At 37.3% G+C, this 21,616-nt stretch overlaps 1 long non-coding RNA gene across 1 annotated transcript; it reads right to left on the minus strand.

Moving 5' to 3' along the window:
* Positions 1 to 19,430: 19,430 nt before the first annotated feature.
* LOC116169398 lies at positions 19,431 to 20,517 on the minus strand. Its single transcript, XR_004144949.1, has 3 exons — positions 20,317 to 20,517; positions 19,859 to 20,269; positions 19,431 to 19,809 (listed from the first exon to the last, which is right to left on the minus strand). It is a non-coding gene; the product is annotated as an uncharacterized LOC116169398 (long non-coding RNA).
* Positions 20,518 to 21,616: the final 1,099 nt, after the last annotated feature.

Below are 21,616 nucleotides of genomic sequence, written 5' to 3' on the forward strand. Positions count from 1 at the left end.
GCATTTACAACGTTTTTCCAAATACAAGGATAGTATAAATTATGTTCATAATTCCAAGAGTATAATTCTAGTTTGATTTATCATACAAAGTTTCATTACAGGTACTACATATAACTCGGAATTATAAATGAACGATATGGAAACCCCCCTTGTGATACGACAGATGTCAAGCCTGTAATCAAGCTTTTGTCATAAGAGTGTATTATTATTGATCGATTGTTTCGATGGCGTTGGCAAACCGTTGCTGGATCGCAGGTATGCTTTCTTTGATGTATCCCCATAATAAACAAGCATAAGTTGTGCACAACTCCTGTGCAGATAAAGCGCATTTTTTGAAACCGAAATAGCTTTTGTTTTGACATCACCAATGGATATATTTCTTGCAGACGTCTCAATCGCCCTTTGTGAGTACCTACCCTCTTTCGACAATCCGTTCTTGTGGTATAAGGAAATATACCTGATTACGATAAGAGGTCGAGGAGGAGGGCTATGGTTGGTCGAAATCAATTCCTTTCGTTGAGACCTTTCATTAGAGGACCATGAAGGATAAAATTAGTTCCACAACCACCCTCTCCCTCCTCCCCGTACTTTGATAAGAAGACAGAAAGAAGGGCAGTAGTTGGTAGAAAACGGTTCCTTTCGTTGAGACCTTTAATTAGAATACAATGAGAGATAACATTAATTTTTACCCCCCCCCCCAATCCCCCGTCGCTAAAACGGTTCCTTTCGTTGAGACCTTTAATTAGATACAATAAGAGATAGAAATTTAACCCCCCCCCCCCCAATCCCCGTCGCTCACTGATCTCGAAAAAGAGTCGCACGGGAAAGTTATACCTGTCAAACCAATTTATTTCGATGAGACCTTTAATTAGAATGTGTTTTACTCCCCCCCCCCCACCTTTTCTAAAGTTTAACTTGGCACACTAAAGGCATGCGTATACAAAAATCTGAGACCAATTGGTTGTCGTATGTAAGAGTTATGCACGTTTTACTTTCAAAACAGCATCTCAGGAAATAATTCGGCGGGGGAGAGGGGGGGCTTTTAAACAGCAAAATTTTGATGCCGTCTGGCACCCTTCAAGGTATAGGCTACCCTACTGCAAAATTCCAGGACTTTGGGACAAAGTAGTTCAAAACGGCAGACATGGGTCTTGACGGACGGACTGACAAACGCAAACAATAGCAACATTTTTTTTAATTCAATTTCATCCAATTGGTCTCAGATTTTGCATACACGCATGCCTTTAGTGGTGCCAAGTTAAACTTTAGAAAATGGAAGGGGGGGAGGTAAACGTGTTCTACCCTTCATGGTATTCTAATGAAAAGTCCCATCGAGATAAATTGGTTTGGACAAACTATAACTTTCCCGTGCGACTCTTTTTCGAGATCAGTGAGCGACGGGGCTTGAGGGGGGGGGGGTCACACACTTTACTTCTACATACTTCTATGTTTTTAGCGTCGAGTTGTTATGCTTTCTTCCAAATCGCTCGCTCGATTTTTTCACGTGCAACCATTTAAAAGAAAACGGCGCAACCGATTACTGTGAAATTGTGTAGATGGATTCTTTATCAAATTTGTAGATCGGAGTTCGTGAATCGGTCATATCGGCAAAAAAATAACATCTGCGTTAGTTATGCACCGAATTGCACGAATTTCAAAGTATCTACCTATACACTATACACCATACGATAGGAAATGTCAAAATTTGGGTTTCATAGATTACAAATTTGCAATGCGTTTTTCACTTCTTGGTCATATAAGAATCGATTTTAATGAAATTCCACTAGATCTATCCGATGGTGGATAAAATTGCTAACGCAAATTGCAAGGTGAACAGGACGTCGGAACTGGTTATCGACAGACAAAGGGAAATTCCTTGAGTAAATCTATTCGGTGGTGGAGCGGCTTTACGAGTTAACGGAACGTCGGAAATGGGTACCGACAAAGGCAAACTGGATTTACGGGTGAATAGATTCAAAATTCACAGTGCCCTTTGGACATTAATCCAATTGCATAAATTTGAAACTTGGTATTTTTTAAGACACTTAAATTAAATTTAAATTCATTAAATTCACACAAACGCCGATATATAGCGCTACAACATAGGGGATCTCGGAAAACATACGAGTTGGTAAGGAGTGTTTATACAAAGAGATCTGGAACTACGGTTGTAATAAATCCTCTTGCCAAATTTCAAGTCGATCAGTAAATTCCTATGGGCATAGGTACGCATAATGGTGGAGGATTACACACTCAAATCCATCTACACAGATATCACGCCAAAATTAGTCGAAATGGATAAATCCGGTTGTATCTCAAATTTTTTTCATCGCGATAACATTACTTTTCCTTACCCTTGGGAAATGGAAACGTAAAATGTTACATATTCATTTTTTCTATTACTAAATTAATTTGCTGACACCTATAGCATCGTCGAGCATCTCCACTTTGCCTTTGTCGGTACCAAATTCCGACATTCCATTCATCCGCAAATCGCGATTGAAGTTTTTGGCTCCACTGCTCCACCTCCGGAAAGATCTTGTCGCGGACATCCAGTTTGTCTTTGTCGGTACTCTTTTCCGACGTCACGTTCACCCGCAAATAGCGTTTGAAGTGCCCCCCCCCGTTAGGGAAATGTCTGCGTAATCGGTTCATCCACTCTCTTTTGAATGGTTTCTTAAAAAAATGACCGAGAAGTCAAAAAGGCATTGTGAATTTTGAGTCTATCCCGCCCCCATATGTCCCCGCGCCCTTATATCCTGCGTGATTTTGTTCTCGCGCCCTTATTTCCACGCGCCCGCATGTCTCGCGCCCTAACGGTCGCGCCCTTTGTCCTAGACCATACCCAACCCAAAGTATAAAACACTTTTTGAGTTTTTCTTTCCAATGGTACCAACTGAAGTGGTCTTAAAACATATTAATCCAAAAATAAGGGCCATAATTGGTAATCACCTCGTACTTACAGATGAAATAGGGGAAACGACTTCGTAATCTTCCCATATCCCCAGCGACCCCAGCCCAAATGTGTTCCTGACTTCCCCAGCTTAGCACATTATAGGTATATAAGCATTGAGTGAAAATGATTTCGTTATTCAGTGGTACCATTGAATAAAATGTGTTTTTATTCAATGGTGGTACATATGTATCTATGGCGAAAACCTGAACCAAAAATAACCAAAACTGTAGCAGGAGATGGTTATTATTATTGTAATGTATGAATACATAAATACACAAAGTGGGCATACCTCCTGCAAGTGCAGAGGATACACTTTCTATGACTAATTGTCGAATTTAATAATAATAGGTACCTACTGCTTGTTCATTTTAATTATCTGCCAAAGAAAAATCAAACAATGTGCCGTAATCAATTTTATACGAAATTTAATTAACTCTGTCAGCTCTTACAGGACACTTGAAATGGGTTCACTATGGGTTTTACTTTTACTATAACTAATAAATGATTGCTGTGCAGTTAACGGCGGACCGTAAATGAACCTATTAATTTGGTTTCAGATTAATACGTAATAATTTGTATTACTACGAAAAGTCAATTCAGAACAAAAAGTTTGCAATTAACTGCTCCATAACTCAATTGTTAAAAGTTTTCCCTATGATGGCAAAATTTTTACTTTGCAATCGCTGGTAACCCGCTCGTAACATTATTTATAACTTCGCCTGCAATGTAGTTGTGACATAATTATGTTGCGCGACTAATGGAAGCGAAGCGGTTAACTGACGTCATATCGATCACATTTTCAAGCACATCTCTCTAGTATCCACGTTTGTATAAATGGTGTCACCGAATATGTTAAAGTAATTAAACACTCTCCAGTAGTTTACCCAGTTGCACCCCCGGCGCGATCAAGGTTTGCCGCCCTATGTTGTAGAAGCTGGTGAACTATCCCCTATCATTTATTTAAAAAAAATAATTGAAATTTCTTATTCTATTCTGGATTTGAGTACTTTCAGAGGGAGGGATTGCTTAGATATAAGTATTTTCCAGTCCGTGTGACGCAGTGGCGTGGAAGCCCGACTGCGGTACTAAGGGTCCCTGGTTCGAATCCGAGTTCTGGCATGGATAGTGGGTTGGGTTGGTAGAGAAGCCTTTGTCTTAAACACCGCCCTGCCCACTTAACAAAATTCATCCAGAATAGAAAGAGAAACTTGTAACGTTTTTCAAACACTCGAATCGTTACAAACAGGACTTTATTAGACAACGAACAGACTAAAAAATTCTCCTAATGTCACCGATTGTTCACACTGTCAACTCACTTGATCGTTACACTACCCCCTCCTTAGAACCTTGAGATGTCTGTTTTTAAAATTTCAAACACAACAACGACAAGTACCATTAGCGTATATAAAGACACCCTGAGAGACACCGTTAGAAAACACACACTTCGTAACATTGGAGTTACTGTTCAACAATGTAATAATTTCGATGTCTGCATTTCTTAAAAAAATTATATGTGTACCTAGTAGTGTCTTGAATTAGCTTGGCCGAGTTTGCATTTTTGGTCAGTTCATCAAGGTTCATTTTGAATTTTAGCGCCACTTTGCTTGCGTGGTCAGTCAGGGTAGTTCAATTTGTTTTGTTTTAATTTTGTAATTTAATTTTGGTGTTTGTGCTACATATAACAAAAAGATAATGATAGTAGTTAGTGCTTAGTTATAATTGTAATTTATTCTTCGCTTTATTGTAGATTCTATTGCCTTCAGCTACTTGTACTTAAGGGAAGGTAGCCCTTGAGTTTGGTTTTATTTGCTATCAATCAAATTCATTTTCATTTGATGATTTAAACTCATTATTTGGGTTGATTGGCGACTTTTTAAATTTTTTGTGTACGAATTTGCCTTTTTTGAGTGTAATTAACTTTTCGCCTGTGCAGGGGTAGATGCCGAAGTGATAAAGGTACAACTTGAGGCTAAGGTTACCGCATCCAGGATCTTCAGATACCTTTTGGACTGGAGAAGTTCCGACTAATTAACAATGTTTTCCATGTACTTTAAGTAAATCGGAATATTATTTTCCACAAATGGAAAGGAATAGGAGTCGATTTAAAATCTACTTGAGCTGGCTACTCCTTAGCTTATCGAATGTTGTATTAAATTAAAGTCAGGTTTAAATTATTCAAATTCAAGAGTTACTTCCTCGGATGTTAATCTTTGCATATTGTAGATGTGATGTAATTAGCATTTTCCACAGTTCCTTCTCTTGTCTCTTTTGATTTCTCCCTATACTCTCTGTGAACAATGATTCGGGATTTTCTTCGGATCGGTTTTTTGTCCGATGAGTTCTAGGCGAACACGGCATACCTTTGGCACACAGAATGCACTTAATTCTGTCTACATTTGTAGGAACTCTTTCGGCAATTTTGATTCATTTTACATTTTAATCAATTATTCAATCAACTTTATTTTGCTTTTTAAATTCAATAAGTGTATTAGGTATTTGCGTTCCACCTTTCCGATACTAAGCTTGGGTACGAGTGAGTGCAACCTGGTCTTTCACAACATAGGGATTCGGCCATTATTGAGTGCGAGGTTTGTATTACATCAAATACTTGTTTAGTGTTTTGTCCCGAATCTCCAAGATACCGGGCAGAGGATCATGAAGGTAACGATAAATTTGCTACTGTATGTTCGATGGTGAAGTCGTGTATTCTTGTATTATTTCGATTCATCATGCAATCTGGGCTTCTGGATTTTTGATATTTAGTAACCAAAAGTGCTTGATGGATTTTACAGTCGTCAGTAACTCTCGTCGGGTAGCACAATAATTTCGTTTCGGCTTAGAAAGCACCTTACTGAAGTATCCAAAACCTTTCTCTGTCCTTCTTGTTTTTGGGGCAAAACACCTCCAATTGAGACGATACTGGCGTCGGTAGCCAAAATGAATGCTCCATTCGATCTAGGATAACACAGTATTGGGGTCGGTTGTTAAACGCCTTTGCAATCAAAAACGTTGGCATCTTCAGAGGTTTAGCAATCGCGACAAAACCAGTCACAACAGGTCGAGAAAACTTCTACTCTGGCCTTTATAGGGTCACCAGCAACACCACGGGCCGACACAACATGTCCTAAATATTGAACCTTACTCTGGAAAATATGTCACTTCTTTGGGGAAAGGTTTAGTTTGACCGCCCGAAGCCTTTGTAAGACTTTTCACAGATTATGTATGCGGTTTTCGAAGGTCTTTACCACCAAAATGATACCGTCCAGGTAGACTATAGAAGTCTTCCATTTTCCCACACAATCCAAACGGCATGACCGTAAAATGCCATAATCCCGATTTTATCATAAATTCCGTCTTCGCCCGATCTTCTGGGACCTCAAGCCAAATGAGCTGGTAAGAGAAAGTGTGCGCATTTTATTCTAATTTGAAACAAAATACGCTATTACCGAGTTTTGTCCGTCTGCTGTCTGTCTAGTCTACATCGTAAAGTTCAACAACTGGAATATAAGTTCAAAAGGGACAATTGAAAGAAGTTTTCTATTGAATTCGGGTTGCTGCCATTGGCAAGTTAATAGCTCTATCACTACAAATGGAAAATAATGCAAATAGAATACAAATGCTTCTAAGCATACGACGATATGTCACAATCGTTAAGTCTCCACGAGAATGTACATTTTGACCAAGAGATGTCTAAATCGTTGTATGATTTCATTTGGCAATCTTAAAAACCTTGTACTACATGTCTTAGAAGTAAATTTCATGTCCATTCAGCATCTACGTGCATTTTGAAAAAAAAGTGATGATTTCGATGGGAAAACGTGGATACTCTTGAGCTCGATGTACAAGAAGTGGGTTCCGAGCATAATGGACTACACACATTATTTATTTTTAACGTAATTTTCCTTCTTTTTTATTATCTTCTGTACCTCGGTGGACTTAGACTTTTAGCGCCGTCGTGACACGTACACGTAACTTATGGTCACCACTCACCAGCCACACCATCTCTCGCCGAACTATGCTTCATTTATTTAGGAACGCGCACCCAACGCTTTCGTACCCAAAAACGAAATCGAAAAAAAATCTCTATCTGCTTCATCCCTACTTTCTCAATTTTTACAACCACACCTTCAAAATGGTGGCTAACTGTGTTTGTTTGTTCAACCAATATTCAATAAGCTTCATCTCTGTTGATAAATCCCACATCTTGAAAAGCCTTTAGACAGAAACCTCTAGGGTTTACCAATCCTGAGTAAGCAGTTTCCGGGCTGTGATAGTAAACGGATCCAAATTACCACTATAGCACTATAACCCACTAACTCTATTCTATAACCTAATCTCCCGCCAGACTGGTCCTACCAGCGTTCTCACGCAATTAATCGGCCAGTGGCGTCTCATGAAACCATTGATTTATATTATAAAACATTGAGCGATCAATTTATTGTGGAACCATTGACTTGAAAAACAAAATTTTGGAGTAACCGGCCCTCTAATGGAACCACCCCGTGTATCTTATAATACTCAACCCCCAAAACCGCACAACCCTAAGGAAATTCACCTCTAAACCCTTAATTTGGGAAAACCACCATTAACATCGTTGCAACTACCAAAATCTCATTAAAAGCGCATCTACTTAATTAAATATGCTAGGGAGCTCCCGTACAACGGAATTTACATTGAACAAAGTATACAAAGTTAATATAATACGGAATATACGAACCGGGACGCGTATGAATTGTACCAAAACAAATATGAAGTAAGGCATTACCTTTCCTTTTGTTTATGTAATTGTAATTATATTGTTGATAATTGGCTAAACCGTCTGGGCTCGTAGTATGCCAATAATATTTAAACAAAGAGACTTTTGACAAAAATCTCTAATGAAGACATTAAGGGTGCTTTATAGGCAATAGTATAATTGGCCGTAATAAAACCAAGGAAAGAAAATGAGATACAATACATTAACGTAAAAAATAAAACAAAAAGGATCCGCTACAGATTGCACGAAAATTTACGCACTATAAATTTTTATGACACGGTAACGCACTTTTATTGACATCTAAGACCCAAGTGTTGCGGAAACTGAAACAGAAGTATCCAATAAATGTCAATCTAATGCATTTTTAGGTTGCAATTTTCCAATTGAAGAGACTGACGAATTAATGATAACAATAAACGTCAAATTACGACCACAGAATAAGAATAAGAATAAGAATAAGGCCGTATTCTGTGATTACAACCGCGTCTGCTACATTTAGTTTGATCAAGTGATCAACAATGTATTTCAACATGCATTATCTTAAAATTTGGCACGGACTGACGGATCTACTTGTTAACGAAATAAGTGAGTTTAGATAAGTATGTGCTCGAGTTAGAGACAGGTTGAAAACCGCAGATTGCTAACAAAGGAGCACATTAATCTGAGGTAATTCCCTTCCGCAAACTGTATAATGTTGCCCGAAATTGAGAAAGTTTAGTAAGAATTTAGCATTGAGAAAATGGGGAACCTTAATTAGAATTATTAAGTATAAGCTCCGATACATACGCCGCTGTTATATTCAGGAATTTGAAACAAACTTCGCAAAGTGAAGATATTATAGTCGGCTCCGTTTAGCCTTATCCGCTTCGAAATGTTTCGTAAATTAGAAAATAGTATATTTTTACCTATGTGTGAATTTCAAATTAATGGCTACGAACAAACCACAAACCAGTGATGGCTGAACTGCCTCCTCTATTTTATATTTGCCTTGATTTTTTAACGAGAAACTGGGCTTAGCACCTCTGAAACCCAACCTTACTTATTCCAATTCTTTATTTTATTAATTGTACTTGACTTCACTTTTGGCCCAATTGGACTCGTGCGAATGAAGCCAAAATAGGAAATGAAAAGCCCCAATGTTGCCATACTACTATCGATTGGCGATAACAGAATTTAACAATTTTGCTATGGCTAGCACAGATACTACCCGCACACCTGTGCATGCGCGATTCTGCCCTTTTATGTCTAAGAATATGTGTACCAAATTTGGTAACAAATCGGTTCAGCCGTTTAGCCAGAAATGAGAGTACAGACAGACAGACCGATCGAAATAATCGAGATTTTGTTTGACTCGGATTTCTGGTGCTTCAAAACGCGTTCCCGTAAAAAAAGTGAGGGGTCACTTTTTACTCCAATGCATCTACCTCTCTTTAATTAAACTAGCGGGTGGCAAAACTTGTAGTTTTCCAGTAATCGTAGTCACGGATAGATGGACGGCCTTAAATAATTACACGGTTATACTCGTACTATCACGTAACGCCGTAATCTAATAATTTCGAACGCAACATTTATATGCGGCAAAAGTAAAAGGTTGATTCACACTATGCGGTCAATTATTGTAGGGTGTGGTACTTTTTCATTTCATTTCATTTTTATTTTTTGTAAAAAACAATGTACAATTGTATTATTATACAACGTTTTAATCTTTACAAGTTGGTGCCCGCAGATTTTCAGTGCGACGTTTCGTCTTTGAGAAACCATCATCAACTTCCTATTTTTGTGGTCCGCAAAAAGTATATACCTACTGTATTGAGTAGCATTCTGTATTATGAGTTGTACACTCGGTTNCCCAATGATCTTGGTGCATAAATAACGATTTTGACATGTTTTGATCAAAATCCACGTGGTCGCCAAAAATGCATCAAATTCATGTCTTGGGCATTGAGATAATGCGCTTAGTCTTTTCCCAACGCTCTTGGTGCATAAATAACGATTTTGACATGTTTTGATCAAAATCCACGTGGTCGCCAAAAATGCATCAAATTCATGTCTTGGGCATTTAGATAATGCGCCTAGTCTTTTCCCAACGATCTTGGTGCATAAATAACGATTTTGACATGTTTTGATCAAAATCCACGTGGTCGCCAAAAATGCATCAAATTCATATCTTGGGCATTGAGATAATGCGCGTAGTCTTTTTCCCAACGATCTTGGTGCATAATTAACGATTTTGACATATTTTGATCAATATCCATGTGGCCTCAGAAAAATAATTTAACATTTTTGAATCACACACATGCGGTTATCAAACGTGCACGTTATCAACTCTTTCAGCATCAAGATAATGCGTTTGTTTGAAAGCTTTTACAACTCTAAATTCATGTGTAAAGAATAATTTTGGGTACATTTTGCTCTAAAACTTTTGACCGAGACCACAGAGAAGAGTTATATTGAATTGTTTACACATCTAAGAGTCATAGGGAATAATCTAGCGAAAGTCCGAACTCGATACATGACCTAGGGAATGAAATATGTTAATTTTTATTATATTGAGTTCGCAGTTTTTCCTGTTCCCGATTCACTCGAAGTTGTATAACTTTTGTTCCTGTTGAACCAGCTTCCTGAAAATCAATAGCGTCCGTTCTTAATGTCCAACGTACCCGTATACCAAATTTCAACACAATCGGCCACTTTTAAAAAGAGTTAGAGCGCACACGGACGAACGGACGGACGGACGGACGGACGGACGGACGGACGGACGGACGGACGACAATACAAAACTATAAAGGATCTGAGGATCCTTAATAAACGTCAAATTACGACCACAGAATAAGAATAAGAATAAGAATAAGGCCGTATTCTGTGATTACAACCGCGTCTGCTACATTTAGTTTGATCAAGTGATCAACAATGTATTTCAACATGCATTATCTTAAAATTTGGCACGGACTGACGGATCTACTTGTTAACGAAATAAGTGAGTTTAGATAAGTATGTGCTCGAGTTAGAGACAGGTTGAAAACCGCAGATTGCTAACAAAGGAGCACATTAATCTGAGGTAATTCCCTTCCGCAAACTGTATAATGTTGCCCGAAATTGAGAAAGTTTAGTAAGAATTTAGCATTGAGAAAATGGGGAACCTTAATTAGAATTATTAAGTATAAGCTCCGATACATACGCCGCTGTTATATTCAGGAATTTGAAACAAACTTCGCAAAGTGAAGATATTATAGTCGGCTCCGTTTAGCCTTATCCGCTTCGAAATGTTTCGTAAATTAGAAAATAGTATATTTTTACCTATGTGTGAATTTCAAATTAATGGCTAAAATTCGCAAAGGTATCGTTATTCTTCGAGCTAGTTTTTTTTTTCATTTCAGTTTCATGCCGTTTCTCGCGTTTGGCTATAGACAGAAACAAACCACAAACCAGTGATGGCTGAACTGCCTCCTCTATTTTATATTTGCCTTGATTTTTTAACGAGAAACTGGGCTTAGCACCTCTGAAACCCAACCTTACTTATTCCAATTCTTTATTTTATTAATTGTACTTGACTTCACTTTTGGCCCAATTGGACTCGTGCGAATGAAGCCAAAATAGGAAATGAAAAGCCCCAATGTTGCCATACTACTATCGATTGGCGATAACAGAATTTAACAATTTTGCTATGGCTAGCACAGATACTACCCGCACACCTGTGCATGCGCGATTCTGCCCTTTTATGTCTAAGAATATGTGTACCAAATTTGGTAACAAATCGGTTCAGCCGTTTAGCCAGAAATGAGAGTACAGACAGACAGACCGACAGACCGATCGAAATAATCGAGATTTTGTTTGACTCGGATATCTGGTGCTTCAAAACGCGTTCCCGTAAAAAAAGTGAGGGGTCACTTTTTACTCCAATGCATCTACCTCTCTTTAATTAAACTAGCGGGTGGCAAAACTTGTAGTTTTCCAGTAATCGTAGTCACGGATGGATGGAAGGCCTTAAATAATTACACGGTTATACTCGTACTATCACGTAACGCCGTAATCTAATAATTTCGAACGCAACATTTATATGCGGCAAAAGTAAAAGGTTGATTCACACTATGCGGTCAATTATTGTAGGGTGTGGTACTTTTTCATTTCATTTCATTTTTATTTTTTGTAAAAAACAATGTACAATTGTATTATTATACAACGTTTTAATCTTTACAAGTTGGTGCCCGCAGATTTTCAGTGCGACGTTTCGTCTTTGAGAAACCATCATCAACTTCCTATTTTTGTGGTCCGCAAAAAGTATATACCTACTGTATTGAGTAGCATTCTGTATTATGAGTTGTACACTCGGTTGTACATCGATATATATATAGCACTGATTCTTTATTGTGTCATTTAAAGCAAATTATTCTGTCCTTTTGTCGACACTTACTACACTAAAATGTTAAAAGTTATTTATTATTTGGGTAAGAAAAAACGCTTGTTAATAAATGTTTAACATTGATGTCAAAATAATTCATTGATAGTTCCTTTAAATGACATACATAGTTGTATTCGTTATAAAAAATACCTACACTTTTTTCACGGTCCAGATAAATATATGAAGTTGATGAAGGTTTCTGAAAGACGAAAGGTCGCAATGAAAATCTATGAGCACCATCTTGTAGACCTTAAAAAGTGACCATGAAGAAGTGTTCCTTGTTTTATGATATCTTTTCAAACAGGGTAAGAGAAAATAAACCAATACAACGGAATATCGAAGCATCCTCACTATTACCATCCTTTTTTTAAGGACCATTTATTTTAACCTTTCATCTGACTATCTGTCTCAGTGGTAGAGCGTTGGATTACACAGCCGGAGGGTCGGGTGTTCGAACCTAGGCTTGGCAGAGATGGGAATTTCCTTAGATCCGTTTCGAGCATTCTGCCAGCTACTCCGAATTAGGTTTTTCTGCAGTTTTCTTAATTCCTACGGGAAATACCTGAGTAGTATAGAATAACTTAAGTTTGGATTTATCTCTTAATGTCTGATATCAAATTGATTTAGAAAAATTAATCTACCTCTATTTCCTTGGCCTAATAACGTTCGTTGATAGGATAGTTTTATTTTTCTCTTTGTTGTATGATTGGTTGTTGAAATTTTGATTTTCGGAAAAGGGTTTCGCCCTAAATAGGACGTTAACAAGAAAAGCGTAGCTTTTAGCCAGAGTCTACGCAGTACTACGTTTCGTAGAAATTTGAAATCAGGTTTTTGCCACGTTCAGCGCCGAGTTACGTTTCGTTGAAGATACATTCGCTTTTTGCGAGTTTACATCGTTGAATTACGGTCAGTTTATTATTCATTTGAAGCCACAGGTCTCATTTTCACCATCGTAAAATAATTTGACAAATTTAACACGATTCAATTTATTTTTTATAAATTTTCTTACCCTTTCCCGCTTTGAGAGGGGTAGGGGAATACCTACCACTCGGTTTGTTTTACAAACGCCGTTCCACATTACTCACACCTTTCTTGAGTATATTTTGTGCCTACTGCAATACTAAATTCAATGTCAAGTCCCAGCTTTGCACACATGTTTTTATTGTGTGACGCATGTATTTTTCGTAAATGTTACAAATTAGTAATATTTTTTGATGTTTCGTCAACCTGATCTTGCAACAGGTAGGTGTCCGCTTGGCGCTTTGCGATGGTAAAGAATTTGTTTGAATTCACAAATTTGCCAGTATAGGAAAGAAAACGAAATTAAAATGGGGTAGAGTGAAACGCTAGACTAAACGGTAACCGGTAAAAAGTTTGAATACAATTAATTAGTGCTTTTTTTGCCGGTTAAAGTATACAAGGGGAAAATTGACATTCCCATACTGCGGAACATTGATAAATTATTCTAGTGAGTAAACAAAATTTCAAGTACTAAATTTCGAGAAATCTACAGTCCAGTTTGTCTTGATTCGAATCCTCAACTATCTTTCAAAACTCACTTTGCACAAATAGTCCAATTTACTTTCAAAAGGAGAAAATCGATACTGTAATTTGGAGAAAACTTCAACCCATCTATAAATGTAACTTATTTGAAATGTTTCCATTGTATAAAAACAAAAGTCGATCGTTTTGGGAATTTTGGATAGCAATTTATGCTCAAAGTCAAAGTTATATTCCTGAAGAGGTCGACTCACGAAAGTTTATTCCGTGAACAGATTTGTATATTTTTTGGGAATGATAAGCGAAACCAAACAACAAATTTTGGTGAAATGGAATTTTAGGTTCATTGATACCATTGTTTTGCGTGGGTTAAATGTTATTTAGTATCCAGAGGTGTGTAAAATTGTAAATCTTTAGAATAAGAAAAAGTACCAGGCGTTGGATTAATCAAAAACATTGAAGAATCTAGATAATTCATTATATTTGAAACGTGATCACAAGACATGAATTGAAATATTAATTTATATTCGTAGGAATTACATCACTGTTTGGAACGATATTACTTTTATCAATATATTCAAATAAGCCAATTTACATGAGTATTTATTTGAGAGTGATCAAACCCGAGCATCAGGTTTTGATTTTCAGATTACATTTTCGTAAGGTAAGAGTTATTAAAAGTTTGTTTGCTGAGCTATCCGTGGATTTAATTATTTCATTACAAAACTGGAAGTACCTGGAACTACTTGTGGCTGTTCAACTTGCAAAAGTAAAACAAAAACACCAATAAACCATAATAATATACATATTAAAACCTCGAACGCTTTTCGATAGCTAAGCTGTAATGTCATCATCATTTATTTTATGCAAGTACGGATTTCAACACCTGTGAGTGTTACTAAGCCGTTCCAAGTTACGCATGAACGTGGTTCTCGAATTAACTCCCTGCAAGAGCCTCGTCTTTCAAAATTAAAGTGTGAGCTATGTAGCTGGACAAGTGTTTTGTAGGTGGATTAATGACTATTTGACATTGGACACAGCAATTAGGTACATAGCTACAGTACAAGGTTTTATGCATAAAAGAGACTGTAAGAGAAAAGTTAGCAAGGTAACATATCACAATTCGCGATCATCTACCCTTCTCGTATACACCACTTCATTGACATACCTACTGCTCGAACTCGTAGGTATATGGATCTTATAATTCCCAAGTATGCTATTTACGAAATCGAATTGTATAAAATGACAAAATATGTAATTTCTTTGATACAATAAGATCTACAGATAGGCAAAGAGAATTATCAAACACGATCTAACTATGCAAATTTACTTCAACGACTTTTATCGTAAATGGGCACTTAAAGACACTCGTGTTTTATCGCTGAGGTCACTACATAAGAGCTGATTTGTCATCTCAAAATCTGTAGATATAGTGCAAATTTATTTCCTTTTATGTTAGATACCACCGAAGAGTCATTCATTGTAATCAACTTTTTCCCTTTCTAAAATTAGAAGAGTACCTCAATAAAGTTGACATCAGCCATAGAACTGACGTAGTTTGATGTTTAGCAAATAAAAATTAAAGGACTTTTCATGATTTTGGACCAACGACCAATTAGCCCGTATGAATAAAAATAAGCAAATGCTTATACCTGAAAAATTCAAAGCAAATACTCGTAAGTGCTCCTCCGCACTGGGCGACTTAGCAGCGCTGCTAAGCAGAAGGACAGGACGCAGTGCAGCGCTGCTAAACAGACCAGTATGAAGGGGCAGTTACGAGTATTTACTTTGAATTTTGCAAGTTTAAGCATTTGCTTATTTTTATTCATACGGGCCATGTCTCCTTTATGAATGATTGTAGTTGGGGGCTGAACTCGTCCCCCAATTCCTTACTTATCGCTAATATCATCGGGTACCTACTGCATCCATCGTTAGCTGCTCCTATTTCCTGAAATTTCTACATCGTCAAGATAATTTAGCAGACCTGGATGTAACAAAGAAGAGAATATAGGCAATACCGCCGTGTGGGTTAGAACTAGTTATACAACTAATAAAGTTTAAATGGGCTGTTAGTAGAATGAACATACAATTTAATTCATTACGTTCTGTTACGTAAAACGATTCTTCTTTCAAGTTTAGGAAGTTTAATTGGAAGTAATTGTACCTTAGATGTGTTAACTGTGAAGAAATTGAATACGCATTACATAAATCTCACGATGAAATGTCGATTAACCTAATGAATGCCTGCATCACACATCTGTGGAATATTGTTGCAAATAATGACGCTTAGAGCAGCGGCGGATCCAGAGAACCTTTTCAGGAGGGGCACATTGTGAATATAAAACTTTTAACTTCGGTCGCAAAAACGCGCCATCTCCCAATTATGGTCACGGAGAACAGATTGTACGCAGTGCACATTTTTAGAAAGATAGAAAGTAGAGAATGTAATGGAAATACTGTAAATTAAGTATTGTTTGTAACATTTAAAAGGGTGCTTTTTTTTACTTTTCGCAACCCTTTTTTTCTTCAGGATTTTCAAAAACACCGCCAATCATAATTAGACTTCACAACGCTAGCTTCATAGGAACGCGACAAATGTCCCTTACTTATACGGAAATAACGTGTAATTTTTCGAAACACCTGTGCTATCAGTGATATAAACAGTTAAACACGTGCGTTAATCAAATTTTGTCCGATAAAAACTCCTTACCACACACCACCATCTCCCTACATTTCATCGCGCAATTTCACGTTTTACAATCAATTCGGCAACGTCACACAAACAATTTATAAAATGGGAAAAATCTAAACAAAAAAAAAACCAAGTATAGTTCGTTTCACCAATAATTTAATATTTCTCATTAGGTCGTTAAGTAGCGGAAATTCCCACTGCGACATTTAAAACAATAGGACAATAGCCCCCATTTAACTAAAAGTCAGCGGTTCTTAATAAAATTTTAATGTTTCAAACGCCAAATTGTAATTGGGGAAACTACTTGGAATGTGTCTACCTATTTAATTCATACATGAATATGGTATCAACACGATTAATGTCGTTAATGTCCTATCGACGCATTCCTTAAGGAACTACAATTAAAATATATCGATTATTAAGGAAATGGACCGATTTATACGAGCCGAGATACGAGCACTACAAATTGGCGTTTGAAACATTAAAATTTTATTGAGAACCGCTGATTTTAGTTAAATGGGGGCTATTGTCCTATTGTTTTAAATTTCGCAGTCGGAATTCCCGCTACTTAACGACCTAATGAGAAATGTTAAATTATTGGTGAAACGAACTATATAAATATTGTGCGCAACTTTAGTGCGGATAAAGCGCATTTTTTAAACCGAAATAGCTTAGTAAATGGTTAGGTTATAAGGTAGTAGAGTTAAACCTTTCAAATAACTACTATTTAGTTGCCGCTTTCCTTGACATTATGGGGGCCTATGATTCGGTTAATGTGAATATCCTAAAAAACAAGCTTCTTAGCATGAATATTCCACATCGAGTTGGTAACCTCCTTTGTAACCTTTTAATAGACTTAGACAGAGTAGCTTTTAGAGCTGGACAAAATGGACTCATCGGTCCACGTACGTTTCAACAGGTTTAGTACTAGCGGTATAACGGAAATTCTTGAAAGATACTGCATTTTTTTATACCAAGGTGCCACTTGGTACAGTTGTTCCTTAGAGCCATTTAAACGATTTGACCCGAAGAACACTTGACATTTTCCGTGTGGGTAGATTTTAGAGGGGGTGGGGGTGATTTATTGTAAATTTTTTTAAAAACTAAATATGGCCTAGAGACGAGATCTGGGTGTCGATTTCGTATGATTTTAACCCGAGGAATCCAATGGTAGCGCCAGAAATGTAATCCGGATACCGGAAGTCCGTGAAAAGCCGCTATTTTTAGAAAATGACAGACTTTTGATCGAATTATATTTTTAAGGCACACCGGGTCGTGTAAGGTGTCTAGACTTATGTTTTTGGGGTCAGGGAATTCATTTATGATAACAAATATAACCTACTGGCATCGGAACTGCATGAGAGGCTTCCCTACTGCACTTTTTGAACACATCGCGCGCGGTGAAACCCAAGATATTCCAAAGTTTTAATATATAAACTTATATTATTTTATTTAATAAAAATACCCATTAACAAAACATAAGATATATTAAAACATGGGGTAAAAAATTTATAAGCCTATGAAGAATCACCAAGTACATCGCTGACCTCCTCTGAGATTGCGTTATCACCACTGAAAAGGAATTTTACATATAAATAGTAAAGGTTCGGTAGTAAATTAGGTATATTCGAAAGTATACAATATTCTTACCCTTTGTTTGAGCAATCTCCCATACATTTTTGGCATGCAGGGGAACATGGTAATCCGTGTCGCCGCAGCACGAGTTGGAGGAGCACATAAGAAGGGCGGCGTATGTCGCTGGCCATATCTGGGGATGTGCAAACCAGGTGATGAGAAGCTCTACAAGTCCAGAAGGATGGGGATGGACACTTGAAGCCAAAGGAAGGAAGGTTCTGTAGTCCAAGCTGCCACAAGGATGGAAGGCAGTCCGCGCTCTGAACAAGTGTGGCTGCGAGACCCTTCGGTGCAGCTGCCGGCGACACGGATTGCCATGTTCCCCTGCATGCCAAAAATGTATGGGAGATTGCTCAAACAAAGGGTAAGAATATTGTATACTTTCGGATATACCTAATTTACTACCGAACCTTTAATATTTATACCGAGTGAATATTCCCAAAACGAACATAGGGAATTAACATGGGCAAAGGGGTTTTTGCAGATAGTTGCTCCCCATGTTAACTTAGAGGGTTGATCATGACACCAATCGAAAGAAGATTTTTTTCCTCGTCTAATGATATACGAATTAGTTCATTTTCAGGTGTATTTCTCACTATATTATCAAAAACTCGAGAAATTCACTTACCAAAATCATGTTAAGCCATGACTAAGACAAAAAGCAGATTCAAACGTCGAAATCAATATCAGTTTATGACGCCTGCATAATTTTTTTTGTAAAATGCGGGTCACATGAGGGAAATAGTACATTACGCACCGAGCGCGAAAGTAGCTTATTTTTCGAAGAATGTTAACCACCTGAGGCGCGCAGCGCCGAGGGTGGTTTTATTCTGAGAAAAATAAGCTTTCGCCGAGGTTCGTATATGACTTTATTCACAATCGTAAGAAATTACAAAAATGTTAAATAAATTGTTTAAATTTTGCATTTTCTTCTCATTTTGTTAGTGGAAAAATGTCACACAGTTGGTACAACTGTCAAACATCCGTCAGTTACATTTTACGCGGCCGTACTTTTACGAAAATTTGAATTCAAAATTGAAAATGTCTGATTCAGAGGAGATTATATGTACTCCCCCTGAGTTACGAGAAGTTGCAGAGACAGTTTCAAAAAGTATACTGCCAGATAAAAGTAAAAAACGATACGAACAAACTTACAATTTGTACAAGGCCTGGTGTTTAGAGAAACGTACCCCAATAGGTTCTGAAAGTTCGTTATTGACATACTTTAACGAATTAATAAAGGTTAAAAAACCGTCAACACTATGGGCTACGTATTCAATGCTACGCTCAACTTTAAATTTAAATAAGAGCGTGGACATCACCAAATTTTATAATCTGATCGCCTTCATTAAGAAGCAAAACGTTGGATACAAGCCAAAGAAGTCGGAGGTTTTTAGCAAGGATCAAATAGAGCGATTTTTGAACGAAGCACCTTTTGATTATTTACCACAGAAAGTAAGTAGCTATTAAATAAAACGACAATCGTATTTGACAAAGACGTAAACATTTTATTAAATTATGCTTTGTAGTGATACAAGTTCATACAAAGCCACTTTCATTACAGTACTAACTTTGTGTTTATTTGTAGGTTGTTCTAATAATTGGCATATCAGGCGCCTGCAAAACGGATGAGCTCATAAAAATGAAGCTGTCCCATGTAGATTTTTTGGGACATCGTGTCAACTTTATTATACCCGACACGAAAACCTATAATAGTAGATCGTTTGTGGTGACCGATGCTAAATGGATAGGTTTCTTAAAGCAGTATGTTGACCTGCGTAACAATATTGACAATGAGAGATTTCTTCTACAAATGCGTTTTGGGAAAATTACAAAACAACCAATTGGTCATTCCACAATTGCTCAATACCCTAAAAAAATTGCATCATTTCTCAAATTGAAGGACGTAGATAAATTTACGGGGCATTGTTTCCGTCGAACAGCGGCAACTCTGTTAGCAAATGCCGGTGGAGACACCCTTCAATTAAAGCAATTGGGAGGGTGGAAATCTGCATCGGTTGCGGGTGGTTATGTTGACCAGTCTCTTCATGGCCAAGAGAGAATAGCGCAAATTTTGTCATCATCCACAAGTGTCACGGGAGATGAACAATCTAATGCTTCCGTTCCAAGTTGCTCCCGAATAACCTTTCCTGTTGGGTCTACTACTCAAGAAATCAACTTTTCTACAGAGCAAACCAAGCAAGGCCTGATTGTAACTATAAACAACAGCGGTCAGTCCAATGTAACCATTAATTTCAACAATTGTAGTTCTTGAATTTGTATCTTTTCGTTAATAGAACCGTTATTTTTTCTGCATTGGTACGCCCGTTTCTGTAAATTTGATCGGTTTTACTTTATTAACCCAATAATGAACTTACCAAGATAATGTTATTTTGAGGTTAACGAATTACAACCATCTGTGATTACAACTTTAGATCAAACCAACTCGAAACCAACAGCCAATTAGACATGCATCTCTGCTATACCGTGACTCCCTCAGCAGCGCGCAACCGCAAGCGCTTGAATTTGAATTCGCTTTAACGCGCCAACGTGCAGGTGCAAGCGTTTGTTTTGTTTATAATATCTATGAAGGAACAATGATATTACCATTACGAGTATATTTTTTACTCGTAGATTTACCCCTTACCCTTAAACAGTTTAACGCAAATTTAAATTCTAGCGTGTTTACGGTTGCGCAGGCCGAGGTCACTGAGAGAGTCACTGTGCAACAGGAATTCAAAACTCCATCTCATCTTGTGCGCCATCTGTGACTGATATTCGTAGCTATTACTTCCTTTCCTTAGCGCGGAAGTTCATACTTTCGAAGTTCGTAATAAATATAATCTAGTTACGGCCGACTTTCAAACTTCTTTAATGAGACGAATGACTCTTATTACTAACCGATTGTGAATAAAAGTATTTATAATAAACAACGTTTACAGCGGGAATGTTTACTCTAGTACGCGATATTTCAATTCGTTAGGAAATTTCCATGGCTTAACATGATTTAGCTAATTGGATTTATTGCCGAATTTTTGATAAAATAATGAGAAATACACCTGAAAATAAGCTAATTCGTATATCATTAGATGAGAACAAAATCTTCTTTTGGTGGTGTCCATACAAACCCTCTAAGTTAACATGGGGAGCAACGATCGGCAAAAAACGTTTTTCGCATGTTAATTTTCTACGTTCGGTTTTAAAATATTCTCCCGGTATGTGAAATTCCTTCACCACTGGGTGATAACGCAATCACAGAGGAGGTCAGTGATGTACTTGGTGATCCTTCATAGGCTTATAAATTTTTTACCCCATGTTTTAATATATTTTATGTTTTGTTAATGTGTATTTTTATTAAATAAAATATTACAAATTTATATAGGTATTAAAACTTTGGAATATCTTGGGCTTCACCGCGTGCGACGTCTTCAAAAAGTGCAGTAGGAAAGCCTCTCATGCAGTTCCGATGCCAGTAGGTTATTTTTGTTATCATAAATGAATTCCCTGACCCCAAAAACATAACTCTAGACACCTTACACGACCCGGTGTGCCTTAGAAATATAATTCGATCAAAAGTGTGTCATTTTCTAAAAATGGCGGCTTTTCACGGACTTCCTGTATCCGGATTACATTTCTGGCGCTACCATTGGATTCCTCGGGTTAAAATCATACGAAATC

Source organism: Photinus pyralis, unplaced genomic scaffold (genome assembly GCF_008802855.1).
Source record: "Photinus pyralis isolate 1611_PpyrPB1 unplaced genomic scaffold, Ppyr1.3 Ppyr1.4_LG4, whole genome shotgun sequence".
Classification (NCBI taxonomy): Eukaryota; Metazoa; Arthropoda; class Insecta; order Coleoptera; family Lampyridae; genus Photinus; species Photinus pyralis.